The following is a 19233-nucleotide window of genomic DNA, read 5'->3' on the forward strand; positions in this document are numbered from 1 at the left end:
AACAGCAGACTGGGATAAGGATTGATTGAATATATACGTAAACACACCAGCCAGCTGGTCTGCGCATGCTCTGAGGACGCTGCTGGGGATGCTGTCTGGGCCGGCAGCCTTGCGAGGGTTAACACGTTTAAATGTTTTACTCACATTGCCTGCAGTGAAGGAGAGCCCGCAGGTTTTGGTCGCAGGCCGTGTCAGTGGCACCATATTGTCCTCAAAGCGAGCAAAGAAGTTGTTTAGTTTGTCTGGGAGCAAGACATCGTGGTCCGCGAAGGGGCTGGTTTTCCTTTTGTAGTCTGTGATTGATTGTAGACCCTGCCACATACCTCTCGTGTCTGAGCCGTTGAATTGTGACTCTACTTTGTCTCTATACTTGCCTTGCGGAGGGAATAGCTACACTGTTTGTATTCGGTCATGTTTCCGGTCACCTTGCCCTGATTAAAAGCAGTGGTTTACTCTTTCAGTTTTGCGCGAATGCTGCCATCAATCCACGGTTTCTGGTTGGGGAATGTTTTAATATACACTGTGGGTACAACATCACCGATGCACTTGCTAATAAACTCGCTCACCGAATCAGCGTATTCATCAATGTTTTTGTCCGACGCTATGCGGAACATATCCCAGTCCACGTGATCGAAGCAATCTTGAAGCGTGGAATCCGATTGGTCGGACCAGCGTTGAACAGACCTGAGCACGGGCGCTTCCTGTTTTAGTTTCTGTCTATAGGCTGGGATCAATAAAATGGAGTCGGGTCAGATTTTCCGAAAGGAGGGCGGGGGAGGGCTTTATATGAGTCGCGGAAGTTAGAATAACAATGATCCAGGGTTTTGCCAGCCCGGGTCGCACTTTCGATATGCTGATAAAATTTAGGGAGCCTTGTTTTCAGATTAGCCTTGTTAAAACCTCTCTAGGATAGGGGGCAGCATTTTCACATTTGGATGAAAAGCATACCCAAATTCAACTGCCAGCTACTCATCCCCAGAAGATAAGATATGCATATTGTTAGTAGATTTGGATAGAAAACACTCTGAAGTATAACAGAACTTATTTAGCAGGCGATACCCCGAGGACAAACCATTCAGATTTCTTTTTTTTTTGAGGTCATTCTCTTTTCAATGGATTTTCATTGGGAATGCAGATTTCCAATTGACCTTCTTGCAGTTCCTACCGCTTCCACTGGATGTCAACAGTCTTTAGAAATTGGTTGAGGGTTTTTCCTTTGTGTAATGAAGAAGTACGGCCATTTTGAATCAGGGTCACTTGTTGTGTACTGTTAGATAGAGGCGCGTGACCGGAAAGCATGCTACAGATTGTTTTAATCCTGTATTGAACACAGATCATCCCGTCTTCAATTTTATCGATTATTTACCTAAAAAAATACCTAAAGTTGTATTACAAAAGCAGTTTGAAATGTTTTGGCAAAGTTTACAGGTAACTTTTGAGATATTTTGCAGTCATGTTTCACGAGTTGGAACCTGTGTTTTTCTGGATCAAACGCGCCAAATAAATGGACATTTTGGATATATATCGACGGAATTAATCGAACAAAAGGACCATTTGTGATGTTTATGGGATATATTGGAATGCCAACAACAGAAGCTCGTCAAAGGTAAGGCATGAATTATATTTTTTATTTCTGCGTTTTGTGTCGCGCCTGCAGGGTTGAAATATGCGTATCTCTCTTTGTTTACAATGGTGCTAACTCAGATAATAGCATTGTTTGCTTTCGCCGAAAAGCCTATTTGAATTCTGACATGTTGGCTGGATTCACAACCAGTGTAGCTTTAATTTGGTATCTTTCATGTGTGATTTAATGAAAGTTTGATTTTTATAGTAATTTATTTGAATATGGCGCTCTGCATTTTCTCTGGCTTTTGGCCAAGTGAGACAGTACCATCTTGCCTAAACTCAGATTTTTGGATATAAATATGAACTTTACCGAACAAAACATACATGTATTGTGTAACATGAAGTCCTATGAGTGTCATCTGATGAAGATCATCAAAAGTTAGTGATTAATTTTATCTCTATTTCTGCTTTTTGTTACTCCTCTCTTTGGCTGGAAAAATGGCTGTGTTTTTCTGTGGCTATGTACTGACCTAACATTAATCTTTGGTGTGCTTTCGCAGTAAATCCTTTTTGAAATCAGACACGTTGGCTGGATTCACAACAAGTGTAGCTTTAATTTGGTGTCTTTCATGTGTGATTTCATGAAAGTTAGATTTTTATAGTAATTTATTTGAATTTGGCGCTCTGCATTTTTACTGGCTTTTGGCCAAGTGGGACGTTAGCATCCCACATATCCCAGAGAAGTTAAAATCGCCAACTACAATAAATGAAGCCTCAGGATATGTGGTTTCCAGTTTACATAGAGTCATATGAAGTTCTTTCAGGGCCGTCAATGTGTCTGCTTGGGGGGGGGGGGGGGGGGGGGGGATATACACGACTGTGATTATGATGGAAGATAATTCTCTTGGTAGATAATGCGGTCGGCATTTGATTGTAAGGAATTCTAGGTCAGGTGAACAAAAGGACTTGAGTTCCTGTATGTTGTTATGATCACACCACGTCTCGTTAATCATAAGGCATACACCCCGCCCTTCTTCTTACCAGAGAGATGTTTGTTTCTGTCGGCGCGATGCGTGAAGAAGCCAGGTGGCTTTACCGACTCTGATGACGTATCCCAAGTGAGCCATGTTTCCGTGAAACAAAGAACGTTACAGTCTCTGATGTCTCTCTGGAAGGCAACCCATGCTCGGATTTCATCTACCTTGTTGTCAAGAGACTGGAGACTGGTGAGTAGTATGCTCGGGAGCGGTGCTCGATGTGCCCATCTATGGAGCCTGACCAGAAAACCGCTCCGTCTGCCCCTTCTGCGGCACCGTTGTTTTGGGTCGCCGGCTGGGATCCGAGCCATTGTCCTGGGTGGTGTACCAAACAGAGGATCCGCTTCTAGAAAGTCGTATTCCTGGTCGTAATGTTGGTGAGTTCACGTTGCTCTTATATCCAATAGTTCCTCTCGACTGTATGTAATAAAACCTAAGATTTCCTGGGGTAACAATGTAAGAAATAACACATAAAAAACTAAATACTGCATAGTTTCCTAGGAACGTGAAGCGAGGCGGCCATCTCTGTCGGCGCCGGAAGTGCGATTAACCCTTTAACCTTACTCCTAAACTTAACCCTAACTGCTAGCCTAGCTAAAGCACAAAGTGTTTGGGTCACTGTACTACTCCCACTCAACGTCGCCAGTCTACTAACCACCGGCCCTGGCAACCATCATTACGCACATCTGCTGCCCATTATTACTCACACCTGGACATCATTATTTCCTTGATTACTCTCCCTTTCTTTAGCCCTCCGTAGCCATCAGTCACTGGGTAGTCTTGATTCACGTTCTGTACGCTTCTCTTGTTTTGTTTATCTGCATTTATCCTTATTAAACTCACCCTCTGCACCTGCTTCCTGACTCCCGGCATATACATAACAGAATTCTACCTCGGCGTATGGAAGCAGCAGAAGATCAAACCATCTTCCAGACGGTCAACGAACAGGGTCATCTACTCCACCAACACCACGACCAGCTGGCGCAACTGAGTAAGGCTATGGAGGAGGTCCTCCGCATTCTCCACCATCTCGACACCACCAAATATCTTCATACCACTATCAGAGGGTTTCCTACCACAGGTTGTCACAGTGAGCCAGTCCAGCAGTCCGGGAGAGAGGAGAGGAGGAGCTGGGTTCCTACGAGAGGTTCATGGCGGTCTTTGGCCATCCTCCAGAGAGCAGAGAGGGAGGTGAGTGACTTCAACTCCATCAGGGTGCCCAGACTGCTGCGGAATACTCTCTCACCTTTGACTGTGGCAGCCTCCAGCGGATGGAATGAGCCGCCCCTCCGCACCGTATTCCGGAGAGGACAGAGCGAAGCGGTCCAGATGGAGTTGGCGTGTCTGGATGACAACCTTTCCTTGGACGTGCTCATCGCGATGGCCATCCGTCTGGAAAACCTTCTTCGGGAGCCCCGGTATCCACCACCACCCTCCTTTGGCTGTCTTGAGGCAGAGCCTGAACCCATGGAGATGGGGTCCACACATCTCCCCGGCGTCGCTGGAGACAGTTGGGGCTCTGCACCTATTGTGGCCAGTAGGGGCTTCCGCGATGTCCTGTGTGTCCCAACCCAGGATCCATGAGAGCAGAGGGGTGGCCCTGTGATCATCTGTCTCCTGGGAGTACTCATCATCCACTAGGCGCGAGTACTCCATCGTTTGCCACCAAACCGTTCCTGGTTTCCATTTCATTGGTTAGCTGTCCCTCTCGTGGTGTTTTTACCGCTCTAACGGATTCCGGTGCCGTGGGGAATTTCATCGACCAGGGCCTCATCTCCTCCATGAATATCTCTTCATACCTACTATCCTCTTCCCGTCTACACCCTGGATAATCGACCAGTGGGAACCGGCATTATCTCACACGTCACAGCACCACTCACCTTCACAGTGGTATCACAGTGGTATCACAATGGGATCACAATGGCGCCAGAGGAGATAGCTGCCGTTTTAAGGTACCCTAACCAATTGTGCTATTTTGTTTTTTTTCGCGTTATTTGTAACTTATTTTGTACATAATGTTTCTGGCACTGTCTCTTATGACCGAAAAGAGCTAGATATCAGGACAACGATTACTCACCTCGTACTGGAAGAAGATTTTTGTTCTTTAACGAGTTGGACCCTAAGGATTTACTTCAGACATCCGATAAGGCCCCCATCTCAATCATATGCAGGAGAAAGAGACAGTTATCGGGGACGTGAGTCGGGGTGCCTTGTAAGGACCGACGGCGAGTGAGTAATCTGCCTTTACCATCAGTGCTATTAGCCAATGGACAATCATTGGATAACAAAATAGACTAACTACGATCACATATCCTACCAACGGGACATTAAAAATGAATATCTTATGTTTCACCGAGTCGTGGCTGAACGATGACATGAATAACATACAGCTGGCTGGTTTTACGCTGTATCTGCAAGATAAAACAGCCGCCTCTGGTAAGACGGGGTGACGGTCTGTGTATATTTGTAAACAACATCTGGTGCACAAAATTAAATAGTAAGTCTCAAGGTTTTGCTCGCCTTAGGTAGAGTATCTCATGATAAGCTGTAGACCACACTATTTACCAAGAGCATTTATCTTTATTCTTTGTAGCTGTCTATTTACTATCACAAACCGATGCTGGCACTAAGATATCACTCAATGAGCTGTATACGACCTTAAGCAAACAGGGAAATGCACATCCAGAGGTGGAGCTCCTAGTGGCCGGGGACTTTAATGCAGGGAAATGTAAATCTGTTTTATCCTCGTACAAAGCTCTCCCTCACCCTTCATTTGGATAATCTGACCATAATTCTATCCTCCTGATTCCTGCTTACAAGAAAAAACTAAAGCAGGAAGCAACAGTGACTCGGTCAATAAAGAAGTGGTCAGATGACGCAGACGCTAAGCTACAGGACTGTTTTGCTAGCACAGACTGGAATATGTTCTGGGATTCTTCCGATGGCATTGAGGAGCGGTGGTGTAAAAATACTTTAAAGTATTAAGTCATTTTTTGGGGTATCTGTACTTTACTATGTATATATTTGACAAATTTGAATTTTACTCTACTACCTTCCTAAAGAAAATAATGTACTTTTTACTCCATACATTTTTTCCCTGACACCCAAAAGTACTCATTCCATTTTGAATGGTTAGCAGGACAGGAAAATGGTCCAATTTACACACTTATCAAGAGAACATCCCTGCTCATCCCAATGCCTCTGATTTGGCGTTATCACTAAACACAAATACTTCACTTGTAAATTATGTCTGTGTGTGACCCTGACTATCCGTAAATAAATAAAAACAAGAATCTTGCCGTCTGGTTTGCCTGATATAAGGAATTTGAAATTATTTGTACTTTTACTTTTGATACTTAAGTATATTTAAAATCAAGCAGTATTTTACTGGGTGACTTTCACTTTTACTTGAGTTATTTTGTTACAGTAACTTTACTTTTAGTATGACGACATGGATACTTTTTCCCACCACTGTTGAGAACACCACATCAGTCACTGGCTTCATCAAAAGAGCATCGATGACATCGTCCCCACATTGACTGTACGTACATACACCAACCAGAAGCCATGGGATTACAGGCAACATCTGCACTCAGCTAAAGGATAGAGCTGTCGCTTTCATGGAAAGGGATCCTAACCCGAAAGCTTATAAGAAATCCCGCTATCCCCTCCAGCGAACCATCAAACAGGCAAAGCGTCAATACAGGATTAAGATTGAATCGTACTACACTGGCTCCGATGCTCGTCGGATGTGGCAGGGCTTGCAAACTATTACAGACCACAAAGGGAAGCACAGCCACGAGCTGCCCAGTGACACGAGCCTACCAGACAAGCTAAATTACTTTTATGCTCGCTTCGAGGCAAGCAATACTGAAGCATGCATGAGAGCATCAGCTGTTCCGGACGACTGTGTGATAACGCTCTCCATAGTCGATGTGAGTAAGACCTTTAAACAGGTCAACGTTCACAAGGCCGCATGGCCAGACGGATTACCAGGACATGTAATCCGAACATCCGCTGACCAACTGGCAAGTGTCTTCACTGACATTTTTAACCTGTCCCTGACAGTCTGTAATATCAACATGTTTCAAGCAGACCACCATAGTATCTGTGCCCAAGAACACCAAGGTAACCTGCCTAAATGACTACCGACCCGTAGCGCTCACGTCTGTAGGCATGAAGTGCTTTGAAAGGCTGGTCATGGTTCACATCAACACCATTATCCCAGAAACCCTAGACCGCCCCAACAGATCCCAGATGATGCAATCTCTATTGCACTCCACACTGCCCTTTCCCACCTGGGCAAAATGAACACCTATGTGATAATGCTATTCATCGACTACAGCTCAGCGTTCAACACCATAGTGCCCTCAAAGCTCATCACTAAGCTAAAAACCCTGGGACTAAACACCTCCATCTGCAACTGGATCCTGAACTTCCTGACGGGCTGCCCCCAGGTGGTAAGGGCAGGTAACAACACATCTGCCATGCTGATCCTCAACACGGGTCCCCTCAGGGGTGCGTGCCCCTTCCCATCCTGTACTCCCTGTTTACTCATGACTGCATTGCCAGGCCTGACTCCAACACCATCATTAAGTTTGCTGATGACACAACAGTGGTACAGTACACCTGATCACAGACAACGATGACACAGCCTATGGGGAGGAGGTCAGAGACCTGACCGTGTGGTGCCAGGATAACAACCTCTCCCTCAACATGATCAAGATAACGGAGATGATTGTGGACTACAGGAAAAGGAAGTCCAAGCACACCCCCATTCTCATCGACGGGGCTGTAGTGGAGCAGGGTCCTCAGATCCTCAAAGTTCTACAGCATCGAGAGCATCCTGACTGGTTGCATTACTGACTGGTATGGCAACGGCTCGGCCTCCGACCGCAAGGCAATACAGAGGGTAGTGTGTACGGTCCAGTACATCACTGCGGCCAAGCTTCCTGCCATCTAGGACCTCTATACCAGTCGGTGTCAGAGGAAAGCCCTAAAAATTGTCAGACTCCAGCCACCCTAGTCATAGACTGTTCTCTCTGCTAACGCACGGCAAGCGGTACCGGAACGGCAAGTCTAGGTCCAAAAGGCTTCTTAACAGCTTCTACCCTCAAGCCATAAGACTCCTGAACAGCTAATCAAATGGCTATCCAGATGTTTGCATTGTCATCTCCCCCCTATTTTACACTGCTGCTACTCTGTTTGATCTATGCATAGTTACTTTAACTCTACCACATGTACAGTTGAAGTCGAAAGTTTACATACACTTAAGTTGGAGTCATTAACTTGTTTTTCAACCACTCCACAAATGTCTTAGCAAGTCGGTTAGGACATCTACTTTGTGCATGAGGTGTGATTTTTCCAACAATTGTTTACAGACAGATTATTTCACTGTATCACAATTCCAGTGGGTCAGAACTTTACACGCACTAAATTGACTGTGCCTTTAAACCACTTGGAAAATTCCAGAAAATGTCATGGCTTTGGAAGCTTCTGATAGGTTAATTGACATCATTTGAGTCAATTGGAGGTGTACCTGTGGATGTATTTCAAGGCCTACCTTCAAACTCACTACCTTCAAACTTTGCTTGACATTATGGGAAATCCAAAAGAAATCAGCCAAGACCTCAGAAAAAAACAAAATCCTTGGGAGCAATTTCCAAACGCCTGAAGGTACCACGTTCATTTGTACAAACAATAGTACACAAGTATAAACACCATGGGACTACACAGCTGTCATACTGCTCAGGAAGGAGACGCGTTCTGTCTCCTAGAGATGAATGTACTTTGGTGTGAAAAGTGCAAATCAATCCCAGAACAACAGCAAAATGACCTTGTGAAGATGCTGGAGGAAACAGGTACAAAAGCCTCCCGGGTGGAGCAGTGGTCTAGGGCACTGCATCGCAGTGCTAGCTGCGCCACCAGAGTCTCTGGGTTCGCGCCCAGGCTGGGCTGGGTTCGCACCCAGGTTCTGTCGCAGCCGGCCGCAACCGGGAGGTCCGTGGGGCGACGCACAATTGGCATAGCGTTGTCCGGGTTAGGGAGGGTTTGGCCGGTAGGGATATCCTTGTCTCAGTATGTAAAATGTAATATGTAATATGTAAAATGTAATAAAATGTATGCACTCTACTGTAAGTCGCTCTGGATAAGAGCGTCTGCTAAATGACTAAAATGTAAAAATGTAAAATGTAAAAGTATCAATATCCACAGTAAAACGAGTCCTATAGCGACATAACCTGAAAGTCCTCTCAGCAAGGAAGAAGCCACTGCTCCAAACCGTCATAAAAAAGCCAGACTACGGTTTGCAACTGCACATGGGGACAAAGATCATACTTTTTGGAGAAATGTCCTCTGGTCTGATGAAACAAAAATAGAACTGTTTGGCCAGAATGACCATCGTTATGTTTGGAGGAAAAAGGAGGATGCTCGCAAGCTGAAGAACACCATCCCAACAGTGAAGCGTGGGGGGGTTTTGCTGCAGGAGGGACTGGTGCACTTCAAAATAGATTATTTGGTGGATTATGTGGATATATTGAAGCAACATCTCAAGACATCAGTCAGGAAGTTAAAGCTTGGTCGCAAATGGGTCTTCCAAATGGACAATGACCCCAAGCATACTTCCAAAGTTGTGGCAAAATGGCTTCAGGACAACAAAGTCAAGGTACTGCAGTGGCCATCACAAAGGCCTGATCTCAATCACATAAAAAATTGTGGGCAGAACTGAAAAAGCGTGTGCGAGCAAGGAGGCCTACAAACCTGACTCAGTTACACCAGCTCTGTCAGGAGGAATGGGCCAAAATTCACCCAACTTATTGTGGGAAGCTTGTGGAAGGCTACCCAAAACATTTGACCCAAGTTAAACAATTTAAAGGCAATGTTACCAAATACTAATTGAGTGTATGTAAACTTCTAACCCACTGGGAATGTGATGAAAGAAATTAAAGCTAAAATAAATAATTCTCTCTACTATTATTCTGACATTTCACATTCTTAAAATAAAGTGGTGATCCTAACTGACCTAAGACAGAGAATTGTTACTAGGAGTTAATGTCAGGAATTATGAAAAACTGAGTTTAAATGTTTTTGGCTAAGGTGTATGTAAACTTCAGACTTCAACTTTATGTATGTGTATATATATATATATATATATATATATATATATATATATATATATATATATATATATATATATATATATATATATATATATCATACATACACACACACGCACTGCAGAACACCCATTTGTTTTGCATTTGATTTAGTACACTTGAGGACTTTGACCTTAACAAGAATTTCTTTACCGTCTACAGCAGATATTTTTGTTAAGTCTATAACAGTTATGTACATAGTTAAAGTGCAAAGTCTATAAGCAGTGCATACTGTGCATTTTGGAATCTGCTCTTTTGACTAATGCTAATACTTTGTATTTGTATGTTATACTGCAGTATTCAAAGATGTGGAGGAAGATGTGATGTATGTTCCAGAGTAGTGCATCGCAGTTAATTCATTTACTAAAAACATTTCTGAAGTGTGGTTTGGCTCTTAAGTGTGCCAGTGAAGTAGTAGCTCACCTTTGCATTGCTACACATTATAATGTACCAGACATACGTTTAAACCATGCAGACCACCAAATGCACAATGGACATGAATTACACAGTTCTATAAAATAACTAAACAGAACAACATATAACCTGCAACACTTATTGTGTAATATTGCTCTATCATTTGCTGTGAGTTATTATCCAACCATGTCCCATGTCGATTGTTGTATTTACAATATAGTTTTACATTTGTTGTGTTTGTGCCCAGTGTCAATCCTAAATGAACAATGTTGTGGTCCTTAGCATGTAATGATTACACTGTTCAAATATGGTGACTTGCCAGTACCAAACAAACGTCATGTTCAACCCCTCGGACAATTTACTCCAGAAAAACATTCATTATAATAGTTTAAAGGCCCAGTGCAGTCACCACTTCAAATTTGTGGATTCGGCTATTTCAGCCACACCCGTTACTGACAGGTATATAAAATTGAGCATACAGCCATGCGATCTCCATTGACAAACATTGGCAGTAGAATGGCCTTACTGAACAGCTCAGTGATTTTCAACATGGCACTGTCATAGGGTGGCACCTTTCCAACAAGTCAGCTAGAGCTGCCCCAGCTAGAGTTCTGCCCAGCTAGAGCTGCCCCGGTCAACTGTAAGTGCTGCTATTGTGAAGTGGAAACGTCTAGGAGCAACGAAGGCACAGCCGCAAAGTGGTAGGCCACAAAAGCTCACAGAATGGGACCGCTGAGTGCTGAAACGTGTAAAAATAGTCTGTCCTCGGTTGCAACACTCACTACCATCATAAATTGGGTTTCCATGGCCGAGCAGCCGCACACAAGTCTAAGTTTACAATGCGCAATGCCAAGCGCTGGCTGGAGCGATGTAAACCTAGCCGCCATTGGACTCTCTCTGGAGTAATGACTCACGCTTCACCATCTGGTAGTCCGACGGACAAATCTGGGTTTGGAGAACGCTACCTGACCGAATGCAGACTGCCAACTGCAAAGTTTGGTAGACAAGGAATAATCGTCTCGGGATGTTTTTCATGGTTCGGGTTAGGTAGTTAGTTCCAGTGAAGGGAAATGACACTAGGCGATTCTGTGCTTCCAACTTTGTGGCAACAGTTTGGGGATGGCCCTTTCCTGTTTCAGCATGACAATGCCCCCATGCACATAGCGAGGTCCATACAGAAATGTTTTTTCGAGATCAGTGTGGAAGAACTTGACTGGCCTGCACAGAGCCCTGACCTCAACCTCATCAAACAACTTTGGAATGAATTGGAACGCTGACTGTGAGCCAGGCCTATTCCCCCAACATCAGTGCCTGACCTCACTAATGCTCTTGTGGCTGAATGAAAGCAAGTCCCTGCAGCAATGTTCCAACATCTAGTGGAAAGCCTTCCCAAAACAGTGGAGGATGTTATAGTAGCAAAGGGAGGACCAACTCCATATTAATACCGATGATTTTGGAATGAGATGTTCGACGAGCAGGTGTCCACATACTTTTGGTCATGTAGTGTATATTGAAAGCAGGTGCTTCCACACAGGTGTGGTTCTTAAGGTAATTAAGCAATTAACATTCCATCATGCTTGAGGTCATGTGTAAAAATGCTGGGCAGGCCATTATTTTGGTTACCATGTCTATGCCCCCATAGGATGACAATGCCCCCATCCATAGGTCACGAGTGGTCACTGGATGGTTTGGTGAGCATGAAAACGATGTAAACCACATGCCATGGCCGTCTCAGTCACCAGATCTCAACCCAATTGAACACTTATGGGAGATTCTGGAGCGGCGCCTGAGACAGCGTTTTCCACCGCGATCAACAAAACAAATTATGGATTTTTTTGTGGAAGAATTGTGTCACATCCCTCCAATAGTGTTCCACACAGTATATTCTATGCCAATGTGCATTGAAGCTGTTCTGGCTTGTGGTGGCCCAAAGCCCTAATAAGACACTTTTATGTTGGTGTTTCCTTTATTTTGGCAGTTACCTGTCTACTGTATTTTCACAGTATGAGGTTGGAATAATACTGCATTTTTAAAAATTATGATAATGCCCTTTTCGTGGAAGAGGTGTTTGAAAAGACCGCCTTAAATTTCAGCCTATTTTGGTGGGATGGATTTTTGGCCTACCTGGTGAGATCCCCAAGCGGTAAATTAGTTTTATAGACCAATAAGAAAGAGAGTTCCAAACCTCTCTGCCAATAACAGCTAGTTTTCAGTTTTCCCCTCCCCACTCTGACTACTCCCAGACAGTCCTAGATTAATTCTTGCTCGAGAAATTGCTATCTGCGAAGAAACTATTTTGTTTCTTTTTTACCCTTTTAATTTAAAATAATCACAGTAAGGTACTTAATTGTTACACAGAAATTATTTGATATTGAGATAAAAACAGCTGCATTGGACCTTTAAAAAGCCAGTAGCTCTGTTGGACCAGTGCTGGATACCACAGAATACAAACATAACAGAATGAGAATACTGATATGGGAAGATAAAATGCAGTGAAGTTCAATTGCAAGTTTGAGATGAACAGTAAAAAAAGTATAAATGTTTCATATAATAATGACTTTTGTGAAGGTATTGTATACTACCCTGGCCCCAACTCTTGGCAAAATGTGTTTTTTGCTTACATTTGTCTCAAATTAACATTCTAGAAACCTTGCCATGTTCTCGTCCACCTCGGGGAAACACAGTGATGTAATACTGTGATTGTTAATAATTGGGAATTGATGGAAATTATGTAAAAATGCACCACTAGCCACTTTAAACAATGCCACTTAATATAATGTTTAAATACCCTACATTACCCATCTCATATGTATATGTATATACTGTACTCTATATCATCTACTGCATCTTGCCATCTTTATGTAATACATGTACCACTAGCCACTTTAAACTATGCCACTTTATGTTTACATACCCTACAGTACTCATCTCATATGTCTATACCGTACTCTATACCATCTACTGCATCTTGCCTATGCCGTTCTGTACCATCACTCATTCATATATCTTTATGTACATATTCTTTATCCCTTTACACTTGCGTGTATAAGGTAGTAGTTGTGGAATTGTTAGGTTAGATTACTTGTTGTTATTACTGCATTGTCGGAACTAGAAGCACAAGCATTTCGCTACACTCGCATTAACATCTGCTAACCATGTGTATGTGACTAATAAAATTTGATTTGATTTGATTTGATGTGCTGTGAAATTGACCACAAAGTCTATAAGCAGTGCAAACAGTGCATTTTGGAAGCTGCTCTTTTGACTACCGCTAATACTGTGTTTTTGTCTGTTATACTGCACTGTTAAAACATTTTGTGGGCAGTACAGTACGATGCATGTTCCTGAGTAGTGCAAGGCAGTTAATTAAGGCGAGGCACCACACCCTAATATGGTATTTTCACAATTCTTTTACCAGTTGAATATAGACACCAATATAAACTTTTCTGTATTACAACTTTTCTGAAATATTTTAATACAATATGTAAATGAGGAAATTTTGTTACAACACTCCAGTACCCAACTTGTGTAGAGCAGATTGTGGATATATACCTTTTTGATTCTTTCTATCTGTAAAATAGATAGAATTGGTGTGTATTTAAAAAAAAAAATCTAGAATCAAAATTTGAAAACGTATCTCTCTAAGTCTGGAGAATATATCTAAGGATAACCACACAACATGTGGTGAATGCAGATGTTTCTGAATCTGAGAAAAATATTTGGCGTCTGACTTTCGGGAAATGGCAATTAAAGAGAAGTACAATGAATTTAGCCTATTTAGACCCAACCACGGTCTCTTCAAAGGTACTACTTATAGTCTAGTTTGTAACATTATCTATGAAATGGGCTTTTAAATGATGCATGATTACATGTAGTGAGTTTAGAAATTATGCATTTATGTCCATTTGAATGTGGTTAAAATTCTACAACAAAAAATTATGACGGTACTATGATAAACATTTACATTAAGTTTGACTTTTTTTATTTCGCTTTTTGAAAGTACTAATATTAAAGGGCCGAAATACCCCAAAATATTAAAATGTACGTTAATGCAAAAAATGTCATTTCAGCCTGTGGTGCTTCGCTATAATTCATTGATTAATGTTTGCTGAAGTGTGGTTTGGCTCTTAAGTGTGCCAATGAAGTAGGAGCTCACTATTGCATTGTTACACATTATAATGTACCAGACATACGTTTAACCATGCAGACCACCAAATGCACAATAGACATCAATTGCACAGTTTTTTAAAATAACTAAACAGAACGACAACATATAGCTCTATCATTTTCTGTGTTATCATCCAACATGTATTTGGACAATGTCCCATGTCCATAGTTGCATTTCCAAAATTTCCAATATAGTTTTTAAAGTTTTAGTTGTCGTGTCCTGTGCCAATCCTAAATGAAAAAAATGTGTGGTCAGCACTCCCCTAAGCAGGTAATGATTACATTCTTTAAATATGGGAGCTTTGCCAGTACCAAACAAACATGTCAAAGTTCAACCCCTGATCAATCCCAAATGAACCACACACAGTATATAAAGTAAATTTGGTCCAAATTAAGACGCCAAAGCTGCTGTCTGGAAGGGTGAGTAGGCTACTCTACTGCTATCTATCTCTACACTGGGAAATGTTAACTGGTAACTGGCTCTATAGCTCTGGGCCCGGTTTCCCAAAAGCATCTTAAGGCTAAGATCATCGTTAGAACCTTTGTAGGAGCATTGTTAAATCTTTGTGCTGTTTCCCAAAACTATCGTTACTAAAGTTGCACTTGAAAAAGCTTGTTATTTACTGCCTGTCTCAGAGCACTCATAGAACAGCTAAGCACGTTAGAGTTTTTTTCCCCCTTCTGTGTCACTTTATACACAGAAGATCTCTGCTAAATATAGAATCACAATACTTATCTGTCTCTCTGTGACTGCCGATAACTTCAGAATGAAGTTGACTACAAATACAAAGTAGCCAATATGTTTGCAATTGTTACAAACAAAAATAATTTTAAGGTAAGATTTGGATGGAGAAAGCTGATCCGAGAGCAGTGCTGCCTTTCTTTCGAATCTATCAGTATAGAAAAGTATTCGGAAAGTATTCAGACCCCTTGACTTTTCCCACATTTTGTTACGTTACAGCCTTATTTTAAAATTGATTAAACAGTTTTTTTCCCCTAGTCAATCTACACACAATACACCATAATGACAAAGAAAAACATTTTTTATTTATTTTTGCAAATTTATTACAAATAAAAAAGTGAAATAGCACATTTACATAAGCATTCCGAACCTTAACTCAGTACTTCGTTGAAGCACCTTTGGCAGTTATTACAGCCTCAAGTCTTCTTGGGTATGACGTTACAAGCGTAGCACACCTGTATTTGGGGAGTCTCTCCCGTTCTTCTTTGCAGATCCTCTCAAATTCTATCAGGTTGGATGGGGAGCGTCACCGCACAGAATTTTTCAGGTCTCTCCAGGGATGTTCGAATGGGTTCAACTCCGGGCTCTGGCTGGGCCATTCAAGGACATTTAGAGACTTGTCCCAAAGCTGCTCCTGCATTGTCTTGGCTGTGTGCTTAGGGTTGTTGTCCAGTTGGAAGGTGAACCTTCGCCCCATTCTGAAGTCCTGAGCGAATTGGAGCAGGTTTTCATCAAAGATCTCTCTGTACTTTGCTCCGTTCATCTTTCCCTCAATCCTGACTAGTCTTCCAGTCCCTGCCTCTGAAAACCATACCCACAGCATGATGCTGCCACCACGTAGGGATGGTGCCAGGTTTTTTCCAATTGTGACGCTTGGCATTCAGGCCGAAGAGTTCAATCTTGGTTTCATCAGACCAGATAATCTTGTTTCTCAGGGTCTGAGAGTCCTTTAGGTGCCTTTTGGCAAACTCCAAGCGGGCTGTCAAGTGCCTTTTACTGAGGAGTGGCTTCCGTCTTCCCACTCTACCATAAAGGAATGATTGGTGGAGTGCTGCAGAGATGGTTGTCCTTCTGGAAGTTTCTCCGATCTCCACAGCGGAACTCTGGAGCTCTGTCAGAGGGACCATCGGGTTCTTGGTCACCTCCCTGACCATGGTCCTTCTCTTCCGATTACTCACTTTGGAAGGGCGGCCAGCTCTAGGAAGAGTCTTGGTGGTTTCAAACTTCTTCCATTTAATGATGGAGGCCACTGTGTTCTTGGGGACCTTCAATGCTACACACATTTTTTTACTACCTTTCCCAATATCTGTGCCTCAACACCATCCTCTCTCGGAGCTCTAAGGACAATTCCTTCGACCTCATGGCTTGGTTATTGCTCTGACATGCACTGTCAACTGTGGGACCTTATACAGACAGGTTTGTGCCATTCCAAATCATGTCCAGTCAATTGAATTTACCCCAGGTGGACTCCAATCAAGTTGTAGAAACATCTTAAGGATGATCAATGGAAACAGGATGCACCGGAGCTCCATTTTTTTTGTCTCATAGCAAAGGGTCTGAATACTTATGTAAATAAGGTATATTTTTTATTTGTAATAAATTTGCTAACATTTCTAAAAACCTGTTTCACTTTGTCATTATGGGGTATTGTGTGTAAATTGATGAGGAGAAATTGAATTGAATCAATTTTAGAATAAGGCTGTAATGTAACAAAATCCGAATTCACTGTAGACACATGCTCCCATGATGGACATGGTGAACGTTATCGCTACGTGGTGTTTTGGGAAACGCATGTTACATCAGCCGTTGTAGGAACGATACATCATTAAAACAGTCGTAAGTAGGGTTGCAAAGCTACCGGTAATTTAACAAAAAGTCACCGGAATCTTCAGTAATTTTGTTAAATTATACTTGAATAACTTTCAAAAAATTTATTCATATTTTGTATTCAATTTTTATATATCTCTGTCCATATTGTCCATGAGTTTCTAATAGATAGACCGTATGGTTCAAGAGAAAATAGCCTAATTAATGAAAAAAGCATTTAATCAATAATGCCATTATTTTCAATTACCTCTGCAACTTGTCCAACTATTGACTTTTTTCACAACTGTCACCAGTTTCATGCCCCAAAAAATAAATAAAGGATATTTCATGCTTTTGAATACCAATGGTATTCACTAAGTTTATGGTTGAGGATCATGTTTACAGCTTTGTCATTATATATTTTAAAATCATCATATTTAATTATTTCATATATTTTACATGTGACAAGGTAAGAGGAGGGCCAGAGATAATTAAAGTTTCACGACTTCCGCCGAAGTCGGCTCCTCTCCTTGTTCGGGCGGCGTTCGGCGATCGACGTCACCGGCTTTCTAGCCATCGCCGCTCCATTTTTCATATATCCATTTGTCTTGTTTTCATACACACCTGTTTTTCATCTCCCCAATCAATCCAATTGTATTTAACCCTCTGTTTTCCATCATGTTTTGTGTGTAATTGTTTTCATGTCAAGCGATGTTCTTTAGCGCTTTACTTGATTGTTCCGTTTTTTTTGAGCGCGTTTGTTTTGTTGTGCTCCCGGTTTGGAACTATAATAAAGTGCGCTTTATTTATCATACTTTGCTCTCCTGCACCTGACTTCGCCTTTATACACACCTTGACATAAAGACACTTGTGATAATTTGAATGACCAAAAGGGCCATAAATGTCTTGTGATAGATTACAGTACATCAAATTATTGAAATATACCAAAAATATGGTAGTTTACTGGTAAACTTTCCAGTAATATACCCTCCCTTTGCAACCCTACTCCTAATATTGAGTTCCATCGCTAGCGGGAAACCGGGCCCTTTCCCCAAAAAACATATTGTAACGACCCTGGGTTTATAAACGCGGAAATCGACTCTGCCGCTCGAGCATGCTTTTGCGGCACAGTCGATAGCGCGCCGGACCTCGGGCTAGGAGGTCGAGGGTTCGAGACCTGCTCCCTGCTGTTTCATTACAATATTAAGGCTAAATTCATAATTTAACCATTCACAGCAGCATTGTTAAATCTCCGAGCTGTTTCCCAAAACCGTCGTTACTAAAGTTATACTTGCAAAGCTTGTTATTTACCTACTGCTTCAGACCACTCATAAAACAGCTAAGTGTGTCGTTAGATGCTTTTTTTGCCCTTCTGAGTCACTTTATTCACAAAAGATCTATGCTAAACATAGAAACAAGTCTTTGCAATTGTTACAAACATGTGAAGGATAAAAATATGCTTGAAATGAAAGCCGAGATGACTGCATTAAAAGATAAATAGGCTACGTATATTTGAATCATATTGAAATCAATTTCATGTTCAATGAATTGAGTTCTGTTTTTGCCTCAATATATTTTATGATGTGTAACATGTGCGCAATGATGTGACCAATCTGTGACTTAGAGCATAATAAACTGCCTCAATATTTGCAGCCATAGGTAGTAATATCTCTCTAGGTCGGAGCTGATCCGTTGTCAGTAGTGTGGAGTAATTACAATGTTAAGGTAAGATTTAAATGGAGAAAGCTGATCCGACAGCAGCGCTGCTTTTCTTTCGTACCTATTCGTAACAACACACGTAATGAACCTTCTGGCCGTTGTAGCAAAGATGCATCCTTAAAACACTCCTAAGCAAAAGTTCCATCCCTTTCAGGAAACTAGGCCCTGTAATGGTTGTAATTTCATATTATTCTGTACGTAAATCAGAGACACTCCATTTAGTTAGTTACATGATATGATATGTTATGTTTCGTATGGTATGTATTAATTTGTGGATGTCCATCATCCATTTCGTATGATATGTTACGAATTGCAATTCATATAATATTTTATGAATTTTCTAAACTTATAATATGTTACGAATTTGTAAAACATATGTTATGAATTCAAATTTGTTGTGGCTAATGTTAGCTAGGTGGCAAACGCTAACGTTAGCTAGCCAGCTAACATTAACTAGGGTTAGGTTAAAGGGCTACCTGCCGCCCCAGTATGGTATTGCAGTGGCCATCACAAAGCCCTGACCTCAATCCTATAGTAAATTTGTGGGCAGAACTGAAAAAGCGTGTGTGAGCAAGGAGGCCTACGAACCTGACTCAGTTACACCAGCTCTGTCAGGAGGAATGGGCCA

General features: G+C 41.9%; 1 protein-coding gene across 1 annotated transcript in view; it reads left to right on the plus strand.

Moving 5' to 3' along the window:
• The first annotated feature begins 14660 nt into the window (after positions 1 to 14660).
• LOC129853224 (alpha-1-antitrypsin-like) overlaps positions 14661 to 19233 on the plus strand; it is a 7789-nt gene continuing 3216 nt past the window's right edge. Inside the window, exon 1 of the mRNA XM_055919026.1 lies at positions 14661 to 14758. The gene's annotated coding sequence lies outside the window, so the exon portion shown is untranslated. The remainder of the gene's footprint in view (positions 14759 to 19233) is intronic.

The sequence above is a fragment of the Salvelinus fontinalis genome, chromosome 4 (genome assembly GCF_029448725.1).
Source record: "Salvelinus fontinalis isolate EN_2023a chromosome 4, ASM2944872v1, whole genome shotgun sequence".
Classification (NCBI taxonomy): domain Eukaryota; kingdom Metazoa; phylum Chordata; class Actinopteri; order Salmoniformes; family Salmonidae; genus Salvelinus; species Salvelinus fontinalis.